We start from the raw sequence: 21466 nt of genomic DNA, 5'->3' as shown, positions 1-21466 counted from the left end.
GACAGAAACGAGAGCAGCAGATTCATAGTTCGGAATAATGGCCAGATCATACGTAATTTACACTTGCTCAAAAGGATCACAAGTCACTGTTAGATGGTCAACAAATAATCTCAGAGACGCGCTTTGCCTGTAGCAGAATGAAATCAATGGAATCGTGGTTCTGTTTCCAGCTACAACAAAAAAATGGTGGAGCTGGTGCTCCCAGAAATCCAGGGACATTCTATTTCAAATAATTTTATTTCTAGCGAAGTTCTTAGTGTGACAAACTATTGGGCCTTTTTCCCTTATAGGTAATGTATAAAAGGACTATTTCAACACAACAGAGGAGTGCTGTATTTCTCTCTGTCTTTTGCGTTCTCCTTTCTTCTCTTTTTCTTTCCTTCTTCGATTTTCCGTTTCTTTCCATTCCAGTTTCATCTTTTTCATTTCTTCTTCCATTTTCACTTCTTTTCCTTTCCTAACTTCCACTTCTTGTCTCCTATTTTTCTCTTTCACATTGTCTTCCAGTTCTTTTCCTGTTCTTTAACTTTCCGATTTACATTTTCCCTAACTTCCCTATTTTTTACTCTCCATCTATTTTGCATACTTCTTTTTCTTGATTTCTTCCATTCTATGTTTCTCTTTCACTCTCTTCTCATCCGTTTTCTCTTTGTTCCTCTTCTTTTTCTTTCCTTGTTCTGCTTTTCTTCCTAATCATCTGCTCTTTCCTTTCCCACTTGTGTTGGATATCCCCTCTTTCTCTCTCTGATCTATTCCTTTGTCCTACTAGAGTTACCTTCGTTCTCTCAACTTCGTACTTCAAACAACTACTTCTGTTTCCGATTCTTTTCTTTGCTTACCATTTTTCTGACTTTCTTTTCGTACGTTCGTTTTCCAACTCTTGCCTTTTCCTTTTCTTGTCTTTCCTTATCTTTTCTCTTGTACTGTTTTCCTTTCCTCATTCATTTTTCTCCTCCCCTTTTTCCTGTTTCATCTTCATGTGTTATCCCCTATCTTTATCCTTCTTTTCTTTGTCTATCTTTATCCTCATTGCTGCTCCTCCTATATCCTTTTTCTTTAATTTTCTCAAGAAATAATGTATATTTAAATAAAAATCTAGATTGAAAATTTCAATCGTGCATTTTTCGCTGTTGAAGTCGTGATTTTCAAAGCATATTGTACACGTGGGGGCTGGCTGCTATCGACTAGATGCCATGTCCCTGACAGTGAGAGGCGAGACAGATTAAGCGTTACGTGTTGAGCGCGCACCACCCACCTGCCGTGGGCGGAATGAACGATGCAGCCGCCAGCCTAAGCCGAGATCATCTCGCCTGTTAATCATAATTGGTCGCGCTGAGCCCCTCTATTGCGGCAGTGGCTTATGGGGCGAGACGCCGCCTCCGCGATGGAGAGAAGAGAAGCTGGCCGGCCGATAAACCGGCGGACACGTCCGCGGAAGGCTTAAGAGCTTATGCAAATGACAGCCGGCCCTGGGGAACAGAAAGCAGTCGCCCAGTAGACAAGCTTCCTTAAGATAGGCGCCTCGCCAAATGCGGACATTTTTCACGCCTTTCACGGTCAATTTTCAACAAACCGTTTAAGCAGAATTAATAGCCTTTCGTTTCGAAAGTCGAGACCCTCTGGCGAATACCGACCGTGTGACGTGTGCTAAATGACGACGGGAAATAGCGGTCCTTTGACTGTGAAATTCGGCAGCAAGTTGGGAAATACTTTTAAGGAATACAGCCTGACTCATCTGCTCCTATGAGCTGGCGTTTATCTTATCATCATTACTTCTTCGCAGCTCGGATTTCCATTTGTGGTGACAGTGTAAGGAACTGTTGCTGCGCTTAATCTCTATTACGTCGTTTTCTGCGAGACACACTTAAACAGTTGCTTCTTCTTCGATAAATGATTGAAATAGTATATCTGTTTCTTCTTATTGGTACTAAACTCGAACTATCGAGCTGCCCATCCCCAATCGCCCAATTTACCTTTGCTCCAGAAAACAACGATCCATCTGAGTGCCGTCATACCCTCCAACGGATCAAAATTTCCGATTGATCCGTACATTACCTAGATGCCACATCCACATACTCCTAACATCACTCCGACATCTTTTCCTACCGTCCAGACACCCTGAGCTGCACAGTCTTAGGAACAACAAAATCAATATCTACGAACTGCAGCTATTTGGTTCCTAGGTCATTGGGTGCTGCAGGAGGGTAAAGGTGCTAAACATCTGCCACATAGTGTCATGCAGGGACAAACACCAGTATTATAGGTCCAAGAAAATATTACCCATGTCCCCAACGACGCTATCTTTCACTTATCTCTCCCACTGCAAAACACTAAAGAGTGTATAAGAGGGTTACCGTCCCTCGATGAGGTAGTCATTGTGTACCGACTACTACCCAGTAATGGAGAAGGGTAGGGAAGGACATGGGTCGTGCTCTGTCAAAGAACTGAACTGGAATCCGACTCAACTGATTTAGGGAAACCAAATGCGACGTGGCGAAGTCGTTCATGATAGAAAAATTACGAAGTGAAACTAATCGTCGGAAGGAACGAAGATCTTGCAGGAAAGCGAATAACATTTGACCGTCAGAAGCTACCTGTGCGTAATAGTTGGCGAAACTGAAATATGAAGCAGCCTATTATAGTTACAAGCCAGCAATGGTATTAATTTGTACGATATTATTGATATTTTAACGGTAAGAGGAGAAGCATTGTCATAAAAAACTGAATCCGTTTCTCATTACTATCCAAAAACGATGTGCGTGGTAAAAATTTGGTTTTCTGTTAGTGAATCCAACCACAAAAGTAATTCAGTAGGTTTTAGCGTGGAACGTAATACTTACTTAACAGGTACGACTCAACAGCAGCATTATTTTATAGTTATATTAAATATTCCCCATCTAAGTCTCTAGGATTCGAACCTGCGACCGTAGCGATCGCGCGGTTCCAGACTGTAGAGCCTAGAACCGCTCGGCCACTTCGGCCGGCCACAGTTACCTGGTCTAAGGCGCTGCAGTCATGGACTGTACGGCTGGTCCCGGCGGAGGTTCGAGTCCTCCCTCGGGCATGGGTGTGTGTGTTCGCCCTTAGGATAATTTAGCTTAAGTTGTGTGTAAGCTTAGGGACTTGTGACCTTAGCACTTAAGTCACATAAGACTTCACACACATTTGAAGAATTACCATCAACACCACCATCACCGTCGCCACCACCACAAACAACAACACCTACAACAACAACACCTGCAACAACAACACCTGCAACAACAACACCTGCAACAACAACACCTGCAACAGCAGCACCTGCAACAGCAACACCTGCAACAACAACACCTGCAACAACAACAATACTATGACGACACTATACTATCCACGTACTGATCAGTCAGTTACACGATATAAGGAATGTGGTGTGAGTACTGTAAGACCTCCGGTACACACACCATCAGATTATTTGACTTGTCGCTCTAACGAAGTAGGCGAGTGTCAGCAATATGTCTCGTGGTCTTATTGTGGCGTGTTTATCTTCTGCCATTAGGTCAGACGGTAGAAATGCCACTTGCACGCTTAGAGTAGCAGATTGACGCTGACCAACTTTAAACAGAACTTGATTAATTTTCACACACATTTATTAAAATAATAAAAATCGTAAACCTTACTTAACTTGATTCTGGATGCTATTTACAACTGACAATCTGAAGTTCCTTTGGTCATGGTACGTTAATCTAATTCTCACATATCTCTGATACTTGACAAAGTGTCTATTCATTTATCTTCATGGCTATATACAGGAATATGGTAATCTTATTAAGCGCAGACTGAAACTTGACTATAGACTGGTACAGACAAATGTAGACTGGTACAGACAGGTGCAGATAAATACAGACCAATGCAGACTAACTAATCGGAGGTCTGTACACTCGTTATAATACCTCGAGCGTTCAGGTATCACTGCGCGAGTGTGATCCGCGAGGAGAAAAGGTTCTACGTTAGCAGCAATCTCATTGGCTGCGTTACATATTAATACGCGGATCGGCGGAAGCAGAATTTGGTCCGTCTCTAAGACAGCGCCATCTCGTAGTGCGGAGACGGACGAGCGCTGCGCCTGCGCTGTTGTGCTCAGCGTGGCGCGCTCTAGTGGGAAAGTTGTGTACGCACTGACTATGCGGAACTATGTACACAACAAGGAAGATTGGTATGGAGGGAGGGAGGGAGTAAAGGAGAAATCACTTTTTTTTTTTTAAGTTCTGTGGATGACTAGATCATTAGAGAAGGAATAGAATCTCAGACAGGACTACGAAGATGACATACGAATAACTTAAACTGGAATGATCATATAGATAACGTTGTGTGGAAAGCGAACCAAAGACGGGATTTATTGGCAGAACAATCAGAAAATACAACAAGTCTACCAAGGAGACTGCTCACAGTACAGTTCTGCTCCCTCTTCTGCGTATTGCTGTGCAGTGTGAGATCCACATCAAAATAGCTGACGGAGGACACTGAAAAAGTTCAGAGAAGGGCAGCTCGTTTTGTATTACAGTAAAATAGGGGATAGAATGAGACGGATATGATATGCGAAACGGGGAGGCAATCATTGAAGCGAAGACGACTTTCGTTGCGGTACAATATTCTCATGAAATTTCAGTCAATAACTTTGTCCTCAGAGTGTAAAAAAAATATTGTGTTAGTTCCCATCTACAGAGCGAGGAGTATCACCATAACAAAATAACAGAAATCAGAGCTGGCACAGAAAGATTTAAGTGTTCGTTTACCCCGCGCGCTGTTCGGCAATGAAACAGTAGATAAGTAGCTTGTAGGTGGTTCGATTAAACCTCTGCCATGCACTTACCTGTGAACTACGGAGTACTCATGTAGATGTAGATGTAGATGTAGATGGAAACTGGCCGCGAAATTTTGAAAGGAACCAACGTTTACCTTAAATAATCAATGTAAACCACTTAAATTCCTGGTTGGTGTCCAACGTTTTAATCACTGCACCACCTCGATCGATTATTTGAGAGTGCTAGGAACCGGATTTGTCTCCTTTCTTCATATTTCATAACGACCCAGAAAACGGCAATGCACTGCGCAAACACTCCCCAGTCACTCGTACAGTAGTGTTATAAACACACTCCGTAGAATAACGAAGGCAGACTGTCTCAGTTGTTTACTGTACTCCGCGAAAACCCACTCATGATGTGGGTGCCGTATTTCACATTCCAGCTAATGGCGAGGCAGGAACAGTTGCACCAGCCACGGCTGACATTACAGCTAAAGATAAACGCGTGCTAACTCGTGGCTGCGCACAAGACGTTTCTCATTTTGGTACAACTTACGAGTTGTGGGCTGGCTGAAGAATTTGCTGATGGCTTATTGTCGACTCTGCGCTGGCAGACTATCAGAGCTTCAGATCCCTATGGCCTCGCTCTTGGCAGATTATGGAACCATAGGCAGCAGGAGAGGAGTGGCTAGTGGAGAACGGTATTGACCATTGTTCGTGTGTTGCAAGCCCCGTCTTCATTCACAGTCACTCTATGCATAAATTACATTGTTCAGTTTTTCGCAATGCCCTCAGCTTTTCTGTCCGTAGGTCGTCATGCCCATTTCCAGTACAACAATTAGATTTGTACGACCCCCTCCCCCCCATCCCTCCCAAAATGTGCTTTCCATCTCTTCTCAATTCGCCCGCGTAATCAGATAATGCCACAGATGAAAGAACTTTGTAAGGAGGCAGACGGTAAGGCGTGCCGCATCAGACTTCGTGAGACGGCAATTCATTTGCCACTTTGCACGACAGGGGGTCCAAACAGCTTATCTGCACATCTGTCACAATCAAAACTCAAAGTAGTCCCTTCACTCAGGAATGAGCGTAGGAGAGTGGATGCAGGATTCCTGCATCGCCGTTCTAGGCAAGGTCCTAATGTAAGTAGTTTGCCATTGTCTTCCTCAGGTCTATTATTAAGTGTATCTGTATCGTGTGGATAACTGTAGTGAGTGCTTATGCAGTGTAGTAAAAGGTTCTTACTGCACCGAGCAATGTAACGCAGTGATTAGCAGTCTAAACTAGCATTCGGTGGTTCCTTTGGAAGGATGCGGACGATGTCCTTCCCCAACCCGAGTTTGTGCTCCGTCTCTAAGGACCTTGTTGTCGAAGGGACGTTAAACTCTCATCTCCTACCGGTTCGTGTTGTTATGGGCAATCTGTCACCAGATGTTTTCAGCAGCTGATAGATCTGCCCAAAACAACAGACTGTCTCTGTACCGACGTACACTAGGACAATTCAAGCAACATGTGGTCTCATGTTACTTTGTTGAAGGAAAACGCCACGGAGACCCGTAAGATAGGGCACAGTCAAGGGCCTAAACACATCAGACATTTAACCGCTGCTGCCTAAATTAGCGACTATGCGAACAAGAGCTGTCCCAATGGCACCCCTGCTCTTTGCAGTGCCCGAAGAACCAATCTGTACCAAACAACTAAAGTGTCGTGCAACATTATGCCTCCTCGCAACATGTGACAAAACGAGGTATAAGGAAGTGTAGGTCAATGTGACCTGGCATCTCAATGTGTCAAATTAAAATTACTGTATATCCACTAAAATTTCCAAGATAGCCTGCTTTTGTGGAACAGCAGATATAAGAACATTTCTGGACTTAGCCGACGCTCTATACACAAATTATTAACATATTTATACGTCGTCGGGTTTAGCGATCACTAAAGTTTAAATGTTTGTTTATTTATGATGTATAAAAAGATTGTTAAATAATTTGTAATTTTGGTTAAACTGCGATATAACAGAATTTGGCACACACTTATTTAACGGCAGCATGCTGACTTTGCAGTAGCGATTAAGATGTGGTAATATATTTAACATGATTTATTGTGTTCGTAAAAAGATCGAAAAGTGTGCTTTGAGTCTCGTAGTGGCACGGCAATAAGAAGAATATGGGCACGTATTTGACTAGCTTCGGAGATTTCCCTTTGAAACAAAACTAAAAGTAATAAAATGATAAAGTGTATACCTAGTTATGGAATGAGATGTACACATGAGTAGATTTAAGATTATGTATATTAAAAATTTGAAATATGAACAAAAAAATTTTTGCGGTAAGTTAGGGCCAGGAAAGTAACGAACTTGATTACTGTAGTTGATCATGTGACCAAGTTCTGGAGGGGGCAAGCAGAGTAGCCTCTTGGTCGTTCGCCGCTGTCGTTGGAGGGGCGAATAAGGGCTTCTGATCTTCGGCGCTGGAACAGCGGACGTACTTTTAAATGAATGTCAGTGGAAGTTAGAAAACTATGTAAGGTGTCGAAATGTTTACATGTGCTACAAACTCTGACCTACGTTACTGTTCGGATATTTCATTCGATGCTCTGCTTGCTTTGCTCTGCACTATACAGTGATTCATTTATCTGCTGCAGGTTTCAAAAGTGGTTCAAATGGCTCTAAGCGCTATGGGACTTAACATGTGAGGTCATCAGTTCCTAGACTTAAAACTACTTAAACCTAAATAGCCTAAGGACGTCACACACATTCATGCCCGAGGCAGGATTCGAACTTGTGACCGTAGCAGGAGCGCGTTTCCGGACTGAAGCGCCTAGAACCGCTCGGGCACAGCTGCCGGCTGCTGCAGGTTTGCTTAGAAACATAGTTACGACCATCTTTTCGCTCTTGATTTCCATTGATTCTTTACCTGTAAGTAAAGCTAAAAGTTGAACTGAAACCAACGCATTGTTACTTCATTATCATTTGGGATCACTACATTTCATTTGTAACAATTCGATTTAATATAGTTGAAAACATTTACGGAGCTCTATACGTTTTCGCTGATTAATATGTTCAGCTAAATCATGCATAACTATTTGAGCCAAAACGCTTCAGCATATAACCGACACTTAAATGAAGTCGAGCCAGAATTATTGTAGGTTATGCGCTTGCCCAATCGCTACAGGTTGCTGCTGATAAGACCACAGTGAATATGCAGGTAGTTCACTAGTCAGGATGCCAGTGAGCTCGCAAACATGACACCATGCTGCCAAAACGACTATGTTAGACAGTGTTCCTGGGTGCATTCTGTGCTTCCACGTCTCGCCTTATGAGGGTACGTACTGCAACTAAGAACAATGTCGAACATGTCTTGCTGTTCCAGTTGCTATTGTGTGGGGAAGCATAATGCTGCATGGGCGCAATGACTTCCAGATCTTTGAACATGGTACACTCACTAGCCAAGATTATTATGGCATTGTACTCCTGCGCCGTGTGCCTCTGCAGGGGTGAATTCGACTCTGATTTGACTTTAAGGATGACAACGTACGACCACATTGAAGAGTGCAGGTGGAGTAGCTCCTGGAACTAAATGATATTTGGTGAATAGACTGGTTTTACCGTTCCACCGACTTAGATCCCATCGACCACGTGTGGGATATATTGAGGAGGCATGTTGTATCACTTTTTAACAATGAAATTAGTCAACAACCGTGCACTTTATGCGTTATTTTATTTTTACTACCAGTTTCGACAACGGCCTTGCCGCAGTGGATACACCGGTTCCCGTCAGATCACCGAAGTTAAGCGCTGTTGGGCGTGGCCGGCACCTGGATGGGTGACCATCCGGGCCGCCACGTGCTGTTGCCATTTTTCGGGGTGCACTCAGGAGCTACTCGACCGAATAGTAGCGGCTCCGGTCAAAGAAGAAGAAAACCATCATAACGACTGAGAGAGCAGTGTGCTGACCACACGCCCTTCCTATCCGCATCCTCAACTGAGAATGACACGGCGATCGGATGGTCCCGACGGGCCACTTGCGGCCTGAAGACGGAGTGCTTTTTTTTTTTTTTTACTACCAGATTCGGCATTCCAGTATGCCCCACATGCATCTCTCAAAAATAAACGACATTGTCATAGTGGGCAATACATGCCTGGATGTCATCAATTATAAACCGTATCCCAAATGCTTCCTTCGAATACCTGATTGCACCTGATTGGCCTTCAGAGGAACTTGGTCAGTTGCAATCAGGTCTTCGAAGGAAGTGCTTGGACATGGTTTAGAATTGACGACATCCAAGAACATATGGTCCAGTATGCCAATATTTTTGAGAGATGCATATGGAGTCTGAAGATGGAATACTGGAATGCCGAAACTGGTGGTAAAAATAAAATAAAATAACATCTAAACTGCACGCCTATTGGCTAATTTGATTGTTAGATACGTGACCAGCCGCTTCCCCATGTCCACACTGGTTCAACAGAGAGTATTGTAGCAAGTTCACAAGCACCTTCTACCATTCAGCAGTTCTGAACCGCGCTTATGGAGGAATGGAATGCCCTATTTCAAGAAATCCTTACCAACCTTGTGGCCAGCGAGAGTACACGTTGTAGAGCGTGTACTGCCGTCCGTGGTGATCCCACGTCCCGTTAAGAGCTATGTCCCGCTTTCTTTAATGTCCAGGGGACCTTCAGTATAATTACTATCACTGAATAAAAATGTATTTCTCTTCATCTCTTAGCGTAATTCTTTCTCTTACCTCCTGTACTTTACAGTACCAGTTCATCCTTTGTGTGGTCCAAGTTCCATCGGGCTAAGTGAAGTATCTTTCGTCTTTAGCCGGTCGTGGTGGCCGTGCGGTTCTAGGCGCTTCAGTCCGGAACCGCGAGACTGCTAGGTCGCAGGTTCGTATCCTGCCTTGGGCATGGATGTGTGTGATGTCCTTAGGTTAGTTCGGTTTAAGTAGTTTTAAGTTCTAGGGACTGATGACCTCAGATGTTAAGTCCCATAGTGCTCAGAGCCGTTTGAACCTTTTTTTTTTTTTTTTTTCGTCTTTAAGTTTTGCACGCCAGTATATATTAGTGAAACTTTCTTTTGGCGGGGCACAGAAACATGATGTTACCATCCAATTAAGGCAGAAGATATGGCAGTATATGGGGGTCTCTTGTCCGTTCATGAACTACTTGATACAGAGGTCATATTAAAAAAAAAATATCAGTACCATGCAAAGGTCGAGTGTTGCAATTTTATGTTAGAGGTACTATGACTACACGCTCGAGTAAATTAGCTGCAAAACTTTCCTCGTCTTCTTACTTGCCTTTTCCGTTTCTCTGCGAGGTCGGCATTGTTACATGGGTTAGCAGTTAGGTAGCTGGTTGCTTAGTTAGCAATTATATGTTAGTAACAGCGGGCGTGTAAACGTTTTCTAAATGTTTGAAAGTTTATGTAACGTGTATCTGTGACGGGACGTGGGTACCTGCCCGGAATTCACGTAGCTGGATGTGGGAAACCTCGTAAAAACCGCACGCAGGCTGAATAGCTCACCAGGCCTGATAGTTAATCGGCGGGGTGGATTCGATTCAGACAAGGCTCACCTCCGTTAGCCGCGAAAGCGGCGTGTTAATGCACTCTGTTACACGAGCGGGTGGTGAGAGAGAAGTGACGTTATTATAATAGTAGTAGACATGGATTTGTTAGTACGTGTAGTTTCTGTTTATAATAGAAATAGTTTTTATAATTACTATTACTATTATTATTATTATTATTACGAGGTATGTCCACAAACGTGTACAGATACAGAAAAAATATTAATTGTACAAAAACCTACAACTGATAACTACTTTTCTACATTGCTTCCGAGATTTTGTAGGCACTTATCACAGTGTGGCACAAGTTTTTGTAAGCCTTTTTCATAGAAGGTTGCCACATGTGTATTCAACCATATAGTACCATGTTCTTTCAGCTCCTCATCATCGTAGGAGTGTTGACCACCAAGGACAGATTTTAGGTGTAAGAAGAGATGAAAGTCGCTAGGATCGGGGACCGGGCTGTACGGAGGATGATCAAACGCGTCCCAGTGAAATTCCCGTAAGAGTTGTCTGGTCACATTCGCCGTGTGAGGTCGGACATTATCGTGGAAAAAAACACCTTTTGACAGTAGTCCTCTGCGCTTGTTCTGTATTGCGCGGTGCAATTTCTTAATGGTCTCGCAGTAATCATGTGCATTGATTGTTTGGCCTCGTGGTAAGAAATCTATCAGCAAAGTGTCTTTTCTGTCCCAAAAAACGATGCACATGACTTTTCGAGGTGTCAAGATTTGCTTTGGCTTAACCTTCGTTGGGGATGAAGTGTGCCTCCATTCCGTTGATTGCCGTTTTGTTTCAGGGGTGTCGTTCGATACCCAAGTTTCATTCCCCCGTGTCTATCCGAGAAAGAAAACCATCGCAATCTTCACTGTAGCGTGTCAAAAACTGACGTGCACTGCCCATCCCTTGTTTTTTGTGTTGTTCAGTAAGAATTTTGGGTACCCAACGAGAGCAAAATTTTCGAAACTTCAGTTCTTTAGTAACAATTCCATGAGACAGTGATCGTGAGATTCGCGGAACTTCCATAGCAAGGGCACTAAGTGTAAACTTACGGTTGCGTTCAATCTCCTCTTCAAAAGTTTGAACCAGTTCATCAGTAACCAAAGACGGGCGTCCACTACGTTCTTCATCGTGCACTTGACCACGTCCTTCATTGAACAGTCTGACCCATCTTCTAACCATTGAATAAGTCATAACATGTTGTCCGTAAACCTCGCAGATTTGTCGATGAATTTCCTTTGGTTTAACTTTCTTTGCATTTAGGAAACGATCACAGATCTGATTTCGCACGCGGCGGCATTTTCAATTACGGCTGACATTGTAAAGAAGCACTATAAAGCACACGTCGACAGCACCCGATCTGAAAATAGCGTACATGTCTTCTCCTTGAGTCAGAGTAACTGCCACGCATGCTCGGAACTGCGATCGTAGCGCTGCCGCGGATAGAAACAGAAACGGAACTTACTTTGTGGACGACCCTCTTATGGTGATGCGAGGTAATATTGTGTACGAGGTACACTGAACAATTTGTGTTAGAATCTGTGTAAGGATCAGTACAACTTGTGTTAAAACTATGGGTAACATGCTACAGTGTAATAAATAAATATATCGAGCGGGTCGAAACTCGAAACGAATTAAGAACGCAGCGACCTTCCAACGCTTCACTCGATCATATACTGCGACTGCGACTGAAGTAGGTGTCTAAACTTCAGGTTCGTACTTTCAGTTTTTTTTTCTAAAATCAGGAAAACCTCTCTGCAGAATTATTCGCTGCGTCATCCTGATTGGCGATACACTCAGTGCGCGTCTGAAGACGTCGTAAGCAGCTGCTTTGACAAACGGAGCGCGTGTTTGCCTCTTAAGTGACCAGGCTGTGAGTAAGCGTGACGAGCACGGCTTTCAGGCTCCAGTGAGTTCGCTGCTAGTTCGCCCTAAGCAAAGCATGTTGGTTTGTTGGTTGTAAATCATATCGGAAACTAAATACTGCCGTCTCCTTAGTAATCGTACGAATTTTCCAGCGTCTAAGTGATTTAGAGAGGTCCAATATCAGTCTCCAGCAGACATCCAATTTGAGCGCTAACGGAAGGGAGTCTTTATTCATGAGAACAGGTTGTCAAGTATCTACAGCCTGGGTAGCAAGTCCTCTCGTCCTGAGAATTTAGGCTCTTGCTTTGTGTGTCCGCTGCAGAGTATGCTTCACCTGTGTCGAGCGCATCCACTCACACCAAACAGGTTGATATGGCAATCAATGAGACCGTCCGAATCTTGTCGGGATGTATGAGGCCAACTCCAGTCGATAAAATCTACCCAATTGTTGGAACAGCTCCCACCACTATTAGAAGGGCTGTTGCAGCTGATGTAGAGAGGGCTAAGCAAACTTATGATCCCCGACATCCAGTGCATGATCATCAGGCTGTAGTCCGTCGACTGAAGTCGAGAAAGAGCTTCATCGCCAAGACTCAACCACTAGACGGAACACAAGGAGTCTAACCGTGTCACCAGGTGAAAGAGCAAGGGCTACATTTCAGCAAAGTAATGCCCGCCCGTACAAGGCGAGAGTTTCTACTGCTTGTTTTTCGTCCGTGCCAAACCCTTTCTTGCCCAGTAAGGCCGCCGGACTTCCCCTCCTCGCTCCAATTAAGAACGTTCGGAGAATTATGGAAAGGGCCCTCCATTCACACTGGATTTTGGTGAACTGACGCGCCAATGAGAAAGAATCTGGGGAAATATCTCTCGAGGGGACATCCAACAACTCTGTCAATCAATGCCAAGCCGAATAACTGCTCACGTTAGGGCTAGAGGTGGACCAACGCGTTATTGACGTGCTCGATTTGTGGAGCTCTTTCTCTTTCATAAATCATCCAATAATTCTGACATTTTAATCATTTGTTTGTCTATACATGTACATCACATCTACCGATTTCCGTCCCATTTGGATAAATCCGCCATGCTGAGTCTTTTTCTCGTAGATTATATCACTAGTCGTGTTACTTTATGCTCCGTTTATCTTCATTTTCATTTGAGGAATGTAGAAAATAAAGAAAATATACTATGAATATACAGTAAATCATAGCGTTTTACATTCATAAGTGTAAGTCAGCGTATTTTCACATTTTGTCGCTTTCGTCGTTCCAATTATGTGCAAAGGAGGTTGCTTGCAAAACGCTTATCCCATAATATTGCTCAGTAATTTAGAACTCGTATCGGATAGGACTAACGGGGCACACAAAGTATACAGAATAGGGAAACACAAATGGTCACAGGTTTATTTCACCCACGTGATAGCGTCACAGAAATGCTGACATAACTGGACTGATGCGTCCAGATCTAGCCAGCTATCCCGAGACAGCCTACGAACCAAATTCCAAGAACAAATATTAAGGAATAAGCTAAACCCCCTATGTATCGCTCAGGTAGGTAGTGTGTGATAAGTTTGTACTAATTATAACGGGCACTCAAATGGAAAGGAAACACATGAAAAAAACAGGAAGTAAACTTTTTATTATTTCAAAAGAAATCGTCCTTGTGTTAATTTATTTATTCCGTTGTGAGAGCAAGATGGTCAATGCCATCATGGAAAAATGTTCGCGGTTGAACCACGACCTGTATTCGGGCGTGCAGCTCTTAGTTCGAAGCAAATCTATAGCGACGATGTCTTCCTTCATGGCTCCAAAAATCTGGAGATCGCATGGGGAGTGTTCGACACTGTGGAGCCTGATCCTGGGACATAGCTGTGTAGTAGTGGCAGGGAGAAATTATCTTAGCTGTGTGCTGCACCACAAGCCGTTTCACGAACCCTCAAGCTCGGCCTACCGTAACAATGCTAACTTGGCCTCCATACCAGTAGCGACGAGGCCTTTACAAAACTGGCGACGAGGATATACAAAAGAGGAGACATGAGAGAGTAGAGGCAGAGGAGGAAGGAGAAGGAAGGAGGGAGAGAGCAAAGGAGGGAAAGAAAGGAAAAGGTTACGCGAAAACAGGAGAAAAACACAAAGCAAAAAGGGGGTAGTGAGGGGAAGTGAGAGGGAGATAAGGGCTACAGGGTGTAATCCATTACCAGTAATTGAGGTGACAAGTACCAAAGGAGAATGAAAGACTATGAGCTAACAGAGTAGTGTCGCGTGCACACGTAGGGATGTTGAGATGGGAAACTGTGGATGTTGGTAGATTTGAGGGAGGCAGAGTGCGTGAGTTGCGAGTGGCTTGGAAGCGAGAACAGGAGGGGGTGCGGGAGAACGTGTTTATCTGAGTGGTTAACCTAAATGAGGGCCGCCACAACGACGGCAGCTGTCTGTGGAACAGGCGTCGTAGCTCAGCCAGAGCGGACTTTATTGTCCCGAGGGCGGCTGCCCGGGCACTTGCTGCGGCGCCCCTCCGTTCGTGTTGTGGCCGGTACTGTGCCGCAGCCGGCCGCGGAACACAAATTGATTGCCTCGGGACGCGTTCTGCCCTCCCCCACAACAAGTGGCCAGCTGTCGTACGCTCGCAGCTGAGAACGTATCCAACGTACGCACAACAAAGAAGCAAAAATGAAGCTATTCCAACATACAAGACACCTAATTACCTAAACGTATTTTACAAGCTCTCGTTATATCGGAGGAGCACGACGCGATACTAAACATGGGGTAATAGCCAAGTTGTGTTTGTTAAAAGAACGAAAGATTCCTTCCTAGTTGAATTTCCCCCTGTTCCTTCGCTTCTGAACTTTGAAACAAGAAGGTTCTGAGGCGTTCGCAGTGATATTCAGTGGTTTGGTATTTAACTAATTTGTAAATGAAAATGATAATCTTATTTTATTACGTTGAATAATTACTAAATAATTTTTCCCCCGGCTAAAGATTTGGTCAAGTTGCTAAAGAACTCCAAGTTAACATCGTGTTAAAGTGTTGTCTGTAAGTTGTGTAAGTGTCACTAAATCACAGTTCATACAACAGATTCTATACACCTATTGATTATGATGGAAGCAGTTATCTTCAGCAAAATAATCATTAAAACCACCGAATATCAGCCGCGCACAACTCTGACGTATGTTACCTGAAACAATATTCTTCGCAACTCGTGCATAATTAATTTCAGCTCCATACATCAGCTAGAAACGTTTGTTATAAGGATCGTGCTATGAGCACTGTTTTTGAAGAACCAATCTGATTCTAATTATTTTCATTAAAATGAGTTCGGGACCACCGGTGCACATTTATTTTTACACATTTGTATTACGTTCGGCATTTATGTCTGCGGAGTTGCGTAATTTGAATTTGCCGCTGAGATAATTGTTAAGATGGCGGCAGACAATTGATAGAGACTTTCTATTATTAGAGCAAATAAGGTAAGTATTTGAAATGCTTATTAAACTTTACTTTCGTATTGTGCACTATTTAGACTTCATCAAGCGAATATTTGATTTTTTTCTAAGGAAAAAACAGACAAAAACGCGATACAAATCGCTATCGTCGATGGCTGCGCTCCTTGCAGCGGAAAGAAATAATTAACACAGATAATGATTATTGGGAGACGAATTAAAGTTACAAATAATTATTCACTCATATTTATTATAATAATGAACTCTATTCTCAAGTAATAATTAACAAATAATTACAATTTCTTAACAGACCTCAGTTTGATATGCGTCTGCAACCTACAAAAGCCAACCAACAAAAGGTAAAAACGAAGGAAGACAAACGCAGATCATAAAAGGAATTTACAATTATAATTGTCTTTGTATGATACATATCGATATGTCCAATTACATCATAGAATATTATATAAATAATTAATATTTATCATAATTTTCACTATTTTTTCATATGTTGAATAGATAATGTTTATGATTGTTAGAGGCATAATTTCCTCCCGTCGCACTGTAGCTAAAATTTATCTCGTGGATGTTACAGTTCGTAGTTGAATATTAACATCGAGAGCAATGCTTTGGTTGCAATAATTACAAGTCTGTTGTTTGAAACAGATAAACAATATTTTATCCGAAATAATCTCGATTGCTATTTACACATTTCTCCCATCTCTGCCGCGCGGGATTAGCCGAGCGGTCTTGGGCGCTGCAGTCATAGACTGTGCGGTTGATCTCGGCGGAGGTTCGAGTCCTCCCTCGGGCTTGGGTGTGTGTGTTTGTCCTTAGGATAATTTAGGTTAAGTAGTGTGTAAGCTTAGGGACTGATCACCTTAGTAGTTAAGTCCCATAAGATTTCACACACATTTGAATATTTTTTTCTCCCATCTCTCCGGTAAGCTATGAAATCCACGCTATAAAAAAAGAATGACAATCGGACGCTGTCAAGTCTGGAGAGTAAGCCACATGCCATCTTGTTTCCCAACTGAACGCCTCGATTGTTCCCCTGCCCCGTTTTGCTGTGTGTAATGGGGTTTACCATGGAGCAGTATTACTATGTTGCTTTTTTCCATATTCCTGTCGTTTTTCAAGTAATTCTCGATTTAAATCGATCATTTGCTGTTGGCAGTGAACAGTGTTAACAGTGTCACCAAGTTTTAGTAGCTCATAACAGATGACACCCTTTTGATCCCTCCAAAAAAAATAGCATTCTTTTCTTTCCAAACCGATTTCATCTAGCAGTGGACGTTGCAGTGGTTTGCCTGGATTCACCCACGATATACGACACTTAGGATTCTCAAGATACATCCATCTTTTATCACCTGTCACTACTGGATGGACAAACGCCTTTCTTTTGTATCTGGCGAGCAGCATTTCAGAAGTGGTCCTTGGATTTGCATGGTACCTTTCATTCAGTTGATGCAGAACCCATTTTCCCACTTTCTGCATCTTTCTCATAGCTTTCAACCGAACAGAAACGGCTTTCTGCGTCATATTCAGTGGTTCCGCGACTTCCTGTTGAGTATCATTTTCATCCAATAAAGCCTGCGAGTGTTGTCTTCGAGGTTTTTCGGTAGTTTCCCGCGCTCGTCGTTTCTCACGTCAAAATTTCCACTTTTGAATTTTTTGAACCACTCGAAACACTGTGTTTTTCCGAGAGGATGTTCGCCGAAAGCTTCGACAAGCATTCGATGCCATTCTGTAGCAGTTTTCTTCAAATGATAACAGAAAACTAATGCTGTCCGCAAATCGTAGTTCGTAGACACAAAACTCGACATGTTTACGGGTTTGAAACAGATACCGATCAATGGAACTTGGCTTACTGTGTGTTGATATTCGTCGTGGAACGTTACAGGAAGCAGACGGCGCTACAGGCGCGGTCTCACGGGCTCTACATTTACGGCTAGCACCATCTGTAGGGAAATTCCGGTTTCATACTTCTACACCTGGTACAAACTCCAAGGGTACAATGTTATGGAAGCAAATCCACCGCAACCTGTTTAAAGGAAGTAGCCCTGCATTCACCCAGGTGTTTCTGAGGAAGTCACAGATAGTTTGGATTAGGATGATCGAATGAGGGTTAAAACCTGATCGCCTCTAATGTGCGTTCAGTATCGTCTTTCCAAAATTCTGATCTTACCTATACCTGAAAGTCATTTTATTGAAGGATTTCACTTTCTCACACGAGGAAGAATTCAACAACTGTGAAACGAAACTCTGTTGCCCCATTTCCTTCTCTGAACTCACACAAACAGCTTCGTCCTATGGCATGGAGCACGTACAAATCTTGCCCAACATTCTGTTTCATCTCAGCACTGTTAATACCTGAGAAAAGGAAATAATTCTGATTCGATCGAATGTTAGAGATTTCGATGAGCCACTCACTAGGGGGACAAGACAATTTCTGGGTCGGGCAGTGGAAGGCTTCATATTTAAGTTAAGTCATGTATGCTTTTATTGCGGTATTGCAGTTTCGGCATATAAGCCATTTTCAATCATAAGATTTGATGTTATATCACAGAAATATGTTAATAATGTACGAGTTCCACAATTTTATTCAGCGCGTTGGTACGTCAGTATTACTGCCCTTGCCATGATATGCAGTGCGTCCGTTTACTTCATGCAACATGGGTCCACTATAGTGCAGTAAAACGGTTCCAGCCAAATGCGAAAAAGAGACAATTTAAAAAATTGATATAAGCTTTGGACCCGCATTACAAGAAGTTAACTTCAGTTTTAGTTAATTGTGTACTTATTTTCTCTAAGCAGTATGGTTTAAGGAGAACCCATTTTCTCATAGTTTCTTCCTGCGAGTAGATTCCACCCGTTTAGTGAGATTCTGGGAGATTCGTGAAGTGCTTATTTTCAGCTGTCATAGCCTCATCATTAGACTCAAAACGTTCATCATGTACAAATTTCTTGAGGTAAGAGCGTTTCAGATCTGGCGAACAGAGTGGATATTCCAACAATTTGTAAATCAGATGTAAATCAGATTTATCCGTTTTTTCGTTGCCACAACGTTTTTGTGGGCAGTTGGATTATCTTTAGGGATGATTACTTTTTTCTTTTTCAATTGTGTAATTTGAATTCCAGCACATAAACATCGCCTTTTCCTTATTTGGTCCTCCACCCACGACTCTTATTTCTGGCATGAAGTGATGGTCGCAAGTGTCATCTACAGCAACATATCGGCAATAAAAATTTACTTTTCTTCAAATGGCCCAAATAACTGTGCAAAATTCCAGTTCGCTTTCGATGAGCATTCAAAAAATGTACCCTCCACTTCGCGCAGCCCTTTGTCATAGTGAAGCTTGTAAAATTAGCCGCAGTATTCCTTTTAATGCTTCTGGCGCCAAGTATTTCATTAATCATTATGAGCAAATGGAACACTGAGACGTCGTGAACTTTCTTGACCTTTCAATCTGTAGTTGGAGATTTCGGAGGCAATTCGGTCTAAATTGAAACAGGTCAACGAAAAACCTTCAAGCAGAAAAGAGGCTGAAAGGTGTCTGCTGGTTGGCTCTTATGTGACCTTTCAAGACCTTTCACTTCTTGTTCATGATTTGTAACATTGGTACCTGCATTAGTTCTTACTGTTTTGATGGACAGAAAACACATGTTTATTTTAATATAATGGAGTGAGATATTTTACTGAACACAGTGGCCTTCGGCAGCTACAGCCTTTTCCCACTTCTCGGGTAACAAATGCATTCCGCGATAAAAATGCAGGTTCTTTTGAGGTGATCCACTCACGGAGCCAGTTTTCGATACTGCCGTTCTGCATGGACCGAAATAAATCGTAATCGGAAGTGAGCGATGACTGGTGAATACGGCGGATGGCCTAGGACATCCCATTGAGGTCCCTACAGCGTCTTCTTCACTCAGTTTGCTGCATGTGATTTGGCATTGTAGTGAATCAGAGTGACTTTTTCGTGTCTCCGTGTCGCTGAGCTTATTTTGGGTGATTGTGTTTAAGCACGCGATTAAAACTTATTATACTTCGTAGAACTCAGCATTCATCATTTGGTCCGTTTGCAACAGCTTATGGTACACCATACCAATACGGACGCATTTTGTCACACACCTCAAAATTGTTGTGTTTGAATCGTTGAAACCTATCTACGCACGTTGTTCCCGACAGAGTATGTTCTCCATACACTTCCACTAGCAAACAATGACTTTTCGCAGCAGATTTCTTGAGATGAAAGCCGAAAACTAACTTTTCGAAAAGGTGCTATTTTGTAGGTGCATAACGTAACATGTTTAAGGCACTAAATATCCACTCGGAAGTAAACACAGATTTAAAAGCATAATGGTTCTACGCTTGAACAGGCCTCGTGTCGATGTCCGCGTAGCTGCACTAGTATACGTATTGCATCTCTTCGTCAACAGCGAGGATTAATTCAAGCTTTCAGTATTTATTTTACAACTGTCTTTGAGATGTTGCAATAACCAGTTTTCAATATCCGATTCCAATACTTCTGCGAACTCTTTGCTAAACCAATGCATTGGTAGTAAGTCTTTTGAGCGACGGTTGGCCATCAGCCAATAGTATTCGTTGCCAGCGAGTGAGCTATAAAGTTCCTTGTTCAAAGGAAGTCAGCCATTATTCTTAATCTACTTGCGATTACTGTGTTGTACAAGACTTTGGAGTTTTCAGGTGTGTTTGTTTCTGGAGCTTGATGAGGATACATGCTCTTCCGACGAAGTCACTGTTTGATGGAGAGCCATGTTATTGAACCGTCTTGGAGATGATCAATCCTATTTACATTGGTGTAAGATTAATCCTATTTACATTCTGTGCTGAAGTGCAATTTCCCGTGCGAGGTTAGCCGGGTTCATTTATTAGTAATTCTCTGCCCGTGGATATTCTTCAGCGTGCTTATGGGCAGTGGAATATTATTCTTATATTGTCTGTGGAATGTCTAGTAAGATCGTCCAATTTAAATTCTGCGCTGAAGTGCATTTTATCGTGTGAGGTTAGCCGCGTTTGTTTGATAATACCGCCCCCCGCACTACATTCTTGTGCGTGCGTGCGTGCAGGTGAATAGGTTCGGAGAGGTTGTGAATTATTAAGTCCTTGGAGGCTAGTAAATGCATGATTTATAATTTCATTTCATTTCGTATAGTATTAAAGTCTGCAATGTTAGCTGTTTAAGAAGAGTAAGCTTACTTTTTGTCTTGGTTTTCTAACGAAAAGTGTGGGTTATTGTACTGTTACGAGTTTGTAAATTGTTCTGACACTTTTTCAATTTCAGTACATTAGTATCAAAATCATAAGTTGCGACTTTATTTACTAGAACAGTACGTTCTGCGTATAAATTTCACTTAAATGTGCCATGTTGAAAAGACGCCACTTTGTCTTGTTGTGGAACTCAAGGATGTAGGCCTACTCTCAGTTATTTTCATCAACAGGCATTCAGTCACAGAATGGGCAGTGATTATTATTATTATTATTATTATTTATTATTGTTAATATTATTATTATCAGCAAGTACTGCAATATCTTTAGATGACAGTTTCCAGGAATTTTAAAGTAAGGCTAAGTATGGCCCTTCGTTGGTGGACGCTGATACGAGACATACGGTAACATTGCTTCACTGAACTGTAATCATCATACGGCTGATAGACTTTCAGGCTTCTGTTACATGATCTTTCAGCACGTACTATTTTCTGTATTCTGAATTTCTGTGTGCACAACGAGAATGGATTCCGTAAGAGCTCTGAGCAGTTGTTCAGTACAGGAGATGTGTTTCACATTAGAGAATAT

At 42.5% G+C, this 21466-nt stretch overlaps 1 pseudogene; it reads left to right on the top strand.

The window, feature by feature from the left end:
• The first annotated feature begins 8515 nt into the window (after nt 1–8515).
• LOC124623224 lies at nt 8516–8633 on the top strand (annotated as a pseudogene).
• Nucleotides 8634–21466: the final 12833 nt, after the last annotated feature.

This window comes from Schistocerca americana, chromosome 7, assembly GCF_021461395.2.
Source record: "Schistocerca americana isolate TAMUIC-IGC-003095 chromosome 7, iqSchAmer2.1, whole genome shotgun sequence".
Taxonomy (NCBI): domain Eukaryota; kingdom Metazoa; phylum Arthropoda; class Insecta; order Orthoptera; family Acrididae; genus Schistocerca; species Schistocerca americana.
The sequence above is the reverse complement of the archived record's forward strand: the minus strand, read 5'-3'. Positions and strand labels throughout refer to the sequence as shown.